The sequence below is a fragment of the Ammospiza caudacuta genome, chromosome 1, assembly GCF_027887145.1.
Source record: "Ammospiza caudacuta isolate bAmmCau1 chromosome 1, bAmmCau1.pri, whole genome shotgun sequence".
Lineage (NCBI taxonomy): Eukaryota > Metazoa > Chordata > Aves > Passeriformes > Passerellidae > Ammospiza > Ammospiza caudacuta.
The window spans coordinates 135,180,951-135,191,650 of NC_080593.1; positions in this window are offsets into that span (position 1 = coordinate 135,180,951).

The window sequence follows — 10,700 nt, forward strand, 5'->3', positions numbered from 1 at the left end:
AATCTTTAATACAGAATTTCTGTTCAACAGTAATTTGAAAGGTATAACACAACTTCCAAGAAGCTCTGCAGGCTTGGAGCCCTATGCCCTGAGCAGGCTGTATGGCAATGAGCCCCAAACAGCCACCAACCACATGAACCAGCAGAAAGAAGAAATTTTCACAGGAGTTCTCTGGCTGTATTTCATTGAAAATACAAGCACCCAAAGAGTCTTCCTTTCAGAAATCTGAGTCTGACAGACTGGCATTCTCTGGTTTTTGGGTTTTTCCCCCAATCAAAAATTAATGAGCTCACTCTAATCAGTGTGGAAGAGGGCTAAAAAAGTCTATAGTTTTATTTGTAGTGCACCTTTCTTATTTAGGAGTAAGAAAACAATACTTTGCATTATTTTTAGCATAAATGCACACTATTCTTATTTTGATGGATAGGTCAATGAACTACGAAGCATGCTTTAAAACCTGAGCAACAGCTTTCTCTTATTTTGCTTTGATGTTTATAATGTCAAATATTAATCTTTTAGATAAAAAAATTTCCATCCCAAAAGTTTCATGTATATTTTTGTATGCAGTTTCAGTTTAAATAGTACTGTTTTGCCAGGAATGAGAACAGGGAAAAGCTGTTTATGCTTAAATAAAACCACATAGCTCTATACAACTCCAGCTACCCCTGCACTCTGCTTTGGAGCAGTTTGGTAGGACCTGTTGGTGATTTTAACTGTCCTGCAAAGTGATCTGAAATATGCCTAGGTTCTAAGACTCAGGAAAAATTTCACCTGTGTGTGAGAACAAACCTTTTTTATTCATCTTTATTTTAAAGTTTTAAAGAAAGCAGAAAACAAAATCTGTTAAATATAGTGATTTTAAGCTAATGTCATTAGTACAGAACAACACCACTCTGTAGCCCTTCTATTTCGATTGAATTTAAGACTAAAAATATAGTGCAATTGGATTGGGAAAAAAATATTTATTTGTTTGTTTGTTTTTAGAACTCCAAAGTGAAAGCTTGAAAACTATTGATTCTTCCCATGCTTTAGCATAGAAAACAGAGCAGGTCAGGAGTGTGGAGAGCTCACTCTGCTGCATGGCTGCATGTGGGGACAGCAATTTTTGTCACACACAGGCAGTGAGGCACTGCTGGGGTGGGACCCTGCCCTTCTCTACGGCAGAGAAGCAGCCTGGCTGTCACAGCAGCAGCCCTTGCTACAGTGACAGGAGCAGGACACTGCTTCCATCACACAGTGCAGAATCTTTATTCTTTATTCTAATCTTTATTTACAGCAGCTCATGTATTTGAATACAGCATCAAGTGTTGCTAATACCAATCTGATTCCTGACAGTAGGCAGAGAAAGAAGATTTTTTTTTTTTTTTTTTACAATTCCACTGTTTGTATTTGTGAGATTCCACAGAATCACTGGGTTGGAAGAGACCTTAAAGATCATGGAGTCCAACCCAGCCCCAATACCTCAACTAAGCCATGGCACTGAGTGCCACATCCAGTCTTTTCTTAAACACATCCAGGGATGCTGACTCCACCACCACCCTGGGCAGGCCATTCCAGAACTTTATCACCCTTTCTGTAAAAAACTTTTTCCTAATATCCAACCTATATTTCCCCTGATGCAGTTGGAGACTGTGTCCTCTGGTTCTGTCAGTTGCTGTCTGGTGAAAGAGACCAACCTTCATTTACTTCTCTACTAGGATTAGCTGCTTTTGGTCTCACACTTGTAAGCATAGAGGCTGGCTGAGCTGGAAAACTTGAGTGGAATTTTCAAGTAACAGCAGATCCTAATCTTGGCTTGAAGGAAAGCCTTGGCGTGAGTTGATTTAATGAGATATTTATGTGAGTTGACAGAACCATAAGTTTCCTATTCAATTATTATTTATGGAATCTCTGCCATTCTTTAAGTCTACAATATTTTCTGAATTGATGAAGAAAATATGCTACACTGAATATAACCATTTCTTTTTCTGACACTGACTAAAGTGATAGAACATTTTCTGTTTAGTGTAACTATAGAATGTAGTTTCAACAATGCTAACTGCTTGGATTCAGGACATCAAGTTTGGATCACTTCTCCTGCAAAATATGGCATTGCTGATAGAGAGACTGATAGCACGGCAGAGTCCCTGAAGTCACTTTCCAGAGGCGAGGTAAGGCTGAACAAATTCCTGATCCAGGGCAGCACATGCCTAATGTTCAGTGGGATTCTGACAGCCCTGTGTAACTGTCCTGGGCGGAGGACGTGGGATAGGTGGAGAGGGTCACAGCAGCTCACATGATGATTCCTCATGGAAACTGATATCCTAGTTACAGACTTCTCTGAAGAATGGCTGAGAAGACTCCTTCAAAATCTCAACTTCCTAAATGCTCTTGTGCTTAATTAAAACCTTTGGATTAATGACTTAATAAATTGGGTTAAATTTGTTGATTAAATTTGGGTTAAATTTGTTGATTAAATTGCAAATGTTATTTGAAAGATTACTTCAGAAATGTACAATATTTTTCATAAAGGCTGGGTTTGATTGGTAGTGGCAGTTAAAAGCATGAAAATTGAAGTAGTTGTTTAAAAATATTTTTTTATATTTACAAATTTGGAGGAAAAATGTATTTTTGTTTACACAGTTTATATAAGCAGACAATTTTTTTGCACATTTCTTTCACTATGCTCATATGATAAGCACCAAATCCAGATTAAAGCTACATACAAATGTATTTTAAAAAAAGTTCTAGTACAAACTGTGGTAGAATAATAAAAAATAGATAGATATGATGTTCTGGTATGAATTTGTTTCAGATCAAGACATATTATTAGTGTAATACTTCTAAAGCCCTAGAAAGTAAGGCTTATTAATTAAAACAAAGGAACACCTGTAAGTGCCTTATGGGGCCAAATGTCTCTGCAAGCTTGTGCTCACAGACTAATCAACAAACAGTATGTCCTACACAAAAATGAGAACTTGATCTGATTTTTTTGACATTTCTTTTTAATTTTCAATAAGATGAAGTTAAAATCCTTTCGTTTTTGCCAGCTGGGGGCTAATACATGTGCTTATTCTCACAAACATCAAAGACTTCAACTGTTCATTTTACAAGCAGCGAATTTTTTTTTTTCAGTTCTTATACAGAAAAAGAAACTTTTGTGTATTCTGAAAATCACATTAATTTAATTCCTGGGGTAGTTACAGGGCTTCAGTTCCAAAATAGAATTTTTAGGTAGTAATTTTGCTTTTTTGTGTGTGTTGTTGTTTGGGTGCTTGGGTTTTTCTAATTATTTCTGTTTGGTTACTGACAGCAACAATTCTTTTGTTTCTGACTTGATGTTGTTGCTTCTTCTCATTTGCTTTTTGGTGACCTCTGCTTTGTCCCTGCCTTTATGTTTAAGAGACACACAGTAAACAATCAAGAGCATTTGGGTGAGAAAAAGTTCCTTCTTGGCCAGAACACCCTGCTGTCCTGAGACGCCAAACAGCCAAAATTTGATGGGTCCACTGCCACAATGAAGTGGCAAGCTTAGATAGCTGAGAGTAAGTACAGGATGGGTGCATTGGAGCATGAAGTGTGGAGTTTCTGGCCTCTTTTAGCAGGATGATCTGCAGCAGGCAATGCCAAGCCAAGGCACACAATGCACTCATTTTCCCTTAGTGCACACCAGTGCAAGTGTTCTCTTGCCAGAGCTCTCCTGCTTCTGGCGATTAGTTTTGATCACAAGGAGTCCCTGCACAGGCAGGAGTTATTTCCCCGAGTCTATGTAACTGCTGTTTCTGGTAGAGAAAGAGCAGCTGCTAAGCAGACAAAGCTTGCTAGACTTTGTTCTGCACTCCTCTGAACTGCTGGTTCTCAGATTGCTTCTGTGCACTGTCTTGGTTCTCTCATGCTGGTTCACATGGCAAGAGATCACAGTTCCACACAGTGAAGTGAAGCACAACATTTTGTTCTTTCTTACATTCTCAGTCTTCGACAGCACACGCAGCAGCCAGATTATCTCTGAGCAGAGGGTAGGTGTAAGCCCCAAACTCTGTTTTAGTTCAAGACTAATGCTCATCCCCTGGCTCTTCTGAAATGGAGACAATGTATTCCATCATGCAGAAAGATCAAATACGCACACAAGTTACACTGGCTGCTGTCTTGTCAATTCATCTTTGGAGGCTACTAGATATTCACTGCACAGAAGAACAGGGAACTGATGTAAGGCAGGTACTAACTTAAAAGCTATAGAAATATTAATCTTTCTCATGTAAATAAATAATTTAAATAATAATATAAGAAAGTAACTTTATTCTGATTCCTTGTAAATCAGCCATACCTCACATCTAGCAAAAGATAAATGAGGTCATAATTTTTTCACTCCAATAGTTAGCAATATGCATTTAGCCATTTTACACTGTATTTCATGGTGGAAAAGCAAATCTTATTTCTCAGATTGTGCATAAAAGTGTATAAAAGTGGATTAATTTGCAAAGGACTGAATCAGGTCATTCTTAATCTCATGTATATACATACATCTGAACACACAACAGTTGTATTAACTTGAAATTATATTTCCTATTTGGCATGTAAACTAAAATTGTCAATGATTTTGATGACCATGTCACAGCTATGACACAAACAATTATCTCAATCAAAAGAAGCATGAATGCATAGTTTTAATGTGTGTATTCTTTGCACCGTTAACAAGTTTCCTTGTGTCACATTCCAAACTTTGGTCTTCTTATTTTTTTCCTGTTATGCTCTTGGTCGTGACTATTCTGCCCACATTCTACTGCATCTTTATTTATCAGTACAGGTTTTGGTGCCATTTGCTGAATCATGCTGATTGAGTCTGAACCTAAAGGTAGCAATGTCTTAGTAATAAAACTCTATATATATACTCATGGTATTAAAAGCTATGACAACAATCTCAATCAGCCTAAAAACTAAACCCAACTCCCATGACTGAAATACTGGAAAGCAGAATTCTTCATTGCATGGAAGCATGAGCTGATTTCTCTTGAAGATTTGAAGATTTTTTTTCAGATTCAGAGACTAATTCCAACATATATAAAGGTGTTGTAATTCAGCTATGACAGATACATCAGGTGTAAGAATTCAGAGTAAAGGAATCTATACAAATAACAGGTGAAATTCTAGCCCAGGAAAAATGTGCAAAACTTTCACTAAATTTATTAAGCTGTGATTTCGGAATTTCAGTTCTCCCAAAGCAAAGTGAACCCTGATAGTAATATTATTAGTTATTAAAGGTGTGAGTCTCTTTCCCTGTGAATATCTAAAACCACACAAGAGAACTGTATGTGTAGGGGGTTTTTTTTGTCTTTTGTTTTATTTGTTTCATCTGTCTACTACTAAGCATATGTAGTAGATTATGTTAGCATAATGTTAGCATATGTTGTAGACTTACAGACATAGATGGTAAAACTTTGTCATAAATAATGATAGATTAATTTGTATTGATTGATCCTAAGCAGAACGACAAATCTTTCCTAACTTTTTTACTTATTATGTTGTTACTGGGTCAAAAAAAAAAAAAAAAGAAAGAAAAAAAAGGCAAAAAAAAAAAGTAAACAGCAGATACCTTGATACTTGCTAATAAACTCCTTTATATACAAAGTAAGTTTGTCAAGCTATTAGCTGCAGTCTATCAGTTTTCCTTCTCTCCGCATCAACTGCCCCATGGCATCTTTTTCCACTGACCAATGCAATCACATAGCAAACTCAAGCTCTGCATCTGAGTTTTGCTCTCCACAGCCTAATTCTTCAACAGAGACATCATTCTGTGTATCAAACCAAAAGGGCAACTCTGGTAAAGGTGCAGTGCCAGCGCTGGTCCCGGCAGTAAGCACACAGCCTGCTGCCCAGCTCCTCTGTGACACAGCAGAGCCTACATGGGCCTGTCTGCCCTTGAATCCTCCTGCCTGTGGCCTCTGGGATCCCTGTCAAGAAGCAGGACATGCAGCTGGTGTTTCAGACCTACAAAGTAAGGTCAGTTGAAATGCTGATGTTGAGTGTCTGCAATACTGAGAATATTCGGTGCATCCTGAACTGCAGTTCCTGAGAATATTCAGTGCATCCTGAATGCACCTTCAGTTCAGGTGCAGGAATTTACCTCTGCAATTTTCCTCAGTGATAGCGATGAACAAGGCAGACCTCCCCCAAAATAATGAATGTTTAGTTTTGATACGTATTTTATTTACAAAATAATTTTGTCTGTCATGTAGGGATTCTTTACTACTTACACAGTGCTTTTGACCCACATTGTTGAGATTTTTTTTCTCCACATTTAAAGGAATCAGAAATTTAAAGAAAAATATTGAGAATCTGTTACAATTAATGTTACCAGAAAATTAATTTTAAAGGAAGATACAGAATCCTAATTTGAGAAGTGTGACAGTTCACAGACTTGAGAGAATTTTTGTATATGAAGAAAATATATTTGATATATAATTTTATATAGTACTATGTGCTGATCATAAACATTCCTCTAGTTGCACATAGTAGAGCACTAAATACAGCAATAGCTTCCCCACTTTTAATTCAACAGTTTCTGTAGTTAAAAAGAACAAGATTAATACTTGTGATTAATATTCTGAATTCTCAACTCTATGGAAAGATGAACATCAATATATTAAGTAGCTCAATTTCAGGAACAGTCAGGGGTAGAAGAGTTTTTGTGTTCTTTCCCTGGGCTACCTCTACAGGGCAAATTGCTAGTTTAGCTGAAAGTAGCCACTTCACAAAACTACAACCAAAACATTGTGTGTGTGTATATATATATTTACATACACATTCTTGTCTCTTGGTGTTTGTTCTGTTGACTGACTTAATGAAGCATACAGTGTTGGAAATAATGGCTTGGGGTGAGGGTTGGTTTGGTTTCTTTTTTCTTTTTTGCTTTGCGATGAAATTATTTTGAAAGTGGCTTTAAGAAAAAAAAAATCTCCCAAAAAAGTACTGCTAAATAAATTACAATTACATATGCAAATATGATTACATTTGGCTGCAGGACTGAGTATCCAATTACACTGAAAATGGCTTTTTAAACTTGCAACTACAAGCGTGCCCTCGGGCTGACCCAAGAGTCCTTTCATTTCAGTACAAAGCCATTATTTTGCTGCTAAGTGCCATCCATTACAAAGCTAAGATCACATACAATTACAATTACACGCTCATTTAGATGTGCAATTGCTCATTTTTACATGTGCAATATTGATACTGTCTTTAATAAATGTTTTCTGCTTTCCTGAATCATATCTAGTACAGGGAACAAGAATGACTTTGTCACTTCCTGCAATCTACGGCCTTTAGGAGCACAATCAGTATGTTAAAAAAAATTAATTTCCTTAATTATTCTGGGAACTATTATTATTATTATTGTTATTATTATTATTATTATTATATCAAATAGAAAAGTAATTATTAAAACTAATAATTATTATTATTAGTTCATCAAATAGAAAAAACAGATGGTTTTGGGATTTTTTTTCCTTACCTATAAGCATTTTGTTCACACAGCTACAAAAACCTTTAATATTTATATTTTGTAACATGTAGTAAGTCTCTCTTGGCTAGACCTGCCATTAGCCCTTCAAATTAATTTCTGGATATATCAGGTGTTTGAGAGAACACTAGACTATCATCATTTAAGAACATAAACAATACCAACCAAACGAAATAGAAATTTTCAGCAGTGCAAGTGCCAGCACCAGGGAGACAAGTGATAAGCGAATGTATTTTCTCCTTCCTGCAGCGGGGGGCAGGATTCTCTCCGGGCACAGGCGAGGCTGCTGGGCAGAGCAGGCTGCCGGGATCTGGCGATGGCTGCAGCCCATGCGGGCAGTGCCAGCTCTCATTGCAGCGTGCGGGGTGATAACTGCTCCTGCTGGCATGGGCAGCCTCACAAACAGCCATTGCCAGCCCCAATATTCCCATCTTCCCAGCAAGCTTTCAAAATACCTGGCACTCTCCTTTTTCCCCCCTTATTTTTGTTCCTGTCCTTTCTCCTTGCCTTACAACCCAGCAGCAACTCAGTTTACAGCCCCTATGAAAAACACATGTGAGGTTTTTACTGTTTAGTTCATTCTTAGGATATTTAAATATGCAAAAACACTGGAAGAATTCCTATTGCTACATCTGTAGGTGATACCATTTCAGTATGCCAAGAAGGGTAACGTCGCTCTTGTGTAAATCTGGTTTGCAGCACCTGACACGCTTCTTTCAAAAAGCACAACAGCTCCATAAAAAAACATACCTTTATTTTAGTTGCCCCATTGACTTTCCCATCAGTAACAGTTCTGGAGTAACAGCCAGACACATTTAATATTTATGGGCACTTACATATTAATAATTTATAATTAGTTCTTATGTAGCTAAGGGAATGGTTGATAAGAATAGGAGAGCAACTGTTTTACATGATGATCTTGTGAGAATGGATGGCGGGTCAGAAGAAACAGGACATGTCTGAGTATAAACTAATTCACTTGGGAGAAATTACTTTAAATCAGACCTTAAACAGCAGCAAATGGGTTAGTGAGTATGCAGATTCCTGCACCAGTGTCTGTAAAGAGAGGGTTGATAGCACATCATGCATGAACAGCTCAGGAAACCAACTGGAAGATGATGTGTTAGGAGAGAAGACTGTAAGAGCATGACATCTGTATATAATAGCCACTGTTTTGAGGACAGCTCAATCTCTGAATATGTAAGTTAATAAAATTCAGAGACTGCAGCAAAGCAGAGCCAATATGGTTGATGGAAACAACAAAACAGTCTTTATAAACTAGCTAGGTAAATATTAACATTGGATATTAATAATTAGTTGCTTGTTATTTGTGTGATTATGTACTGGGCATTACCTTCCTATTCTGAACTTCTGGAGTTCTTAGTAGGTGATATGAAATACATATGTTAGAAAATAATCAGCAAAAACTCAAAAATTTTTAATTAATATTGCAAACTTAAGTAAGGTGAAGTCTAGCAAACTAACATCAAGGAGGTTTAATGTGCTTCTCTGGGAGTTAGCAAGGTGCGTTCATTGCTACTGTTGATTACATGTTGTGAGCAAAAAATGAGAAAAACTCTGAATTTCCAAACCATACAGCATGCCATCACTTCTGTAACAGAAGCCAGAGGCCGTTCTCTCGTCCCTCCTGCCCCATGCCATGAGGGCAGCTTTCCAAGGCCTGCAAATTGCCCTTTTCTTTCTCGATGGAGTTAGCTGTAGAGACCCCACAGTTGTGTTCAAAAGTCACTTATTTCTCCCAATTTCCACTGTAAGGCCCTGACGGGACATGACTCCGTCTGTGGGACAGAGGTGGAGACACCTTTATCCATCTCCAGCTCCTCTCAGCTCTAACCCCAGAGGGAGCTGGCCAGCAGCACCTCAGCTCGCCTCTCCTGCTCCTTGGCAGGGCCTCGTAGGGCGGCTCTCAGGTGTGCCCGGCTGCCCTGAATCCCCGGGAGCGGCGGGAAGCGGCGCCGCAGCCCCGCGGAGCCCCGGCCGTGCCCGGCCCGCGGCGCGACGTTGAACGGCCCCGCCCGGCACGCGGCCGCGGCCGAGGCGCCGCGCGAAGGCCGCCCCGCCCGGCCGCGCTGAGGGACGGAGCGGGCTCAGCGGGACCACGGCCAGCGGCATCGCGGGGCAGGGGCGCTGCCGGCGGCTGGAGGTGGGCTGGGCATTCCCCGGCCCACGGCAGGGCACGGGGGCTGGGCTGCGGGCGAGGCGCCGGGCGGCAGTGGGGGCTTTTGTTTCTTTGTGGGGCTCCCAGTGCGGTGCCATTTCGGGACGGTCAGTTTCCGGTTACTCGTGGGGATTTTTCACGAAAATAGCATCAAATCCCCTTCACGCATTTAGGAAAGAGCCTTCCAAACACTTGAGATGGGCTCTTGGGAAATGGCTGCTGTCAATGTCCAGCTTATTAATATACTAAAAAAAATAATTCCTGGGTTCTACAGAACTGCTTTTAGGCCCGCTTGCTGGTGCCACAAGGCTTCCCTTCTGCTGGGCAGGTCTCCCATGGGAATGTCCCCAGAGAAGCAGTGGCCTTGGAAGGGACAATTCTTGGGATGCCGCCCCTACTGCAATAGTCTCTCATGAAAGCAGTTTATTCCTCTGCTATTAAAGCAACTTCTTCTCCACTTTCCTTGACACTGGTCAGAAAGAACACTATTAATTGAGGTTGGGCTAGATAACTTGGTATTTTCTGGAGGCTTCCTGGAGGAGGGTGAGGGAAGAGCGGCAAAATGTGTTTTGCTGCCACCACACAACTTGTTTCTATTGTCAGAACACTATGAAAAAATAGAAGTATGCTCCATTCTAGAAGCTAGGCAGTCCCTTTAACAGGTTTTCCTGTTTTTAAAAAGCGTGCATATAATTTGTCATCAGGGCATGAAGGAAAACTTGCCTGTTTGTTGGGGTTTTTTTCACTCTTCTGACGCAAATGTGTATAATTACTGCATTGCTTTCTGTGGAAATTCACTATGTAGGATAAATGTGTTTTATACAAGCATTCATAATTTGGGTTAAATGAAATATGTCATCCCTATGTGAAGTCTTAGTTAATTCACTTGCAGGAATTTTTATTGCTTCTTTTGACTACAGCTTTCAAGTCTTTCTTTTTTAAGATGAGTGGGTAGGAAAATCAGAGAATCAAACCAGATTTTTTTTTCCTAGCTTTAGTTAAGTTGTTCTAATTCAGACAGTAACCTGG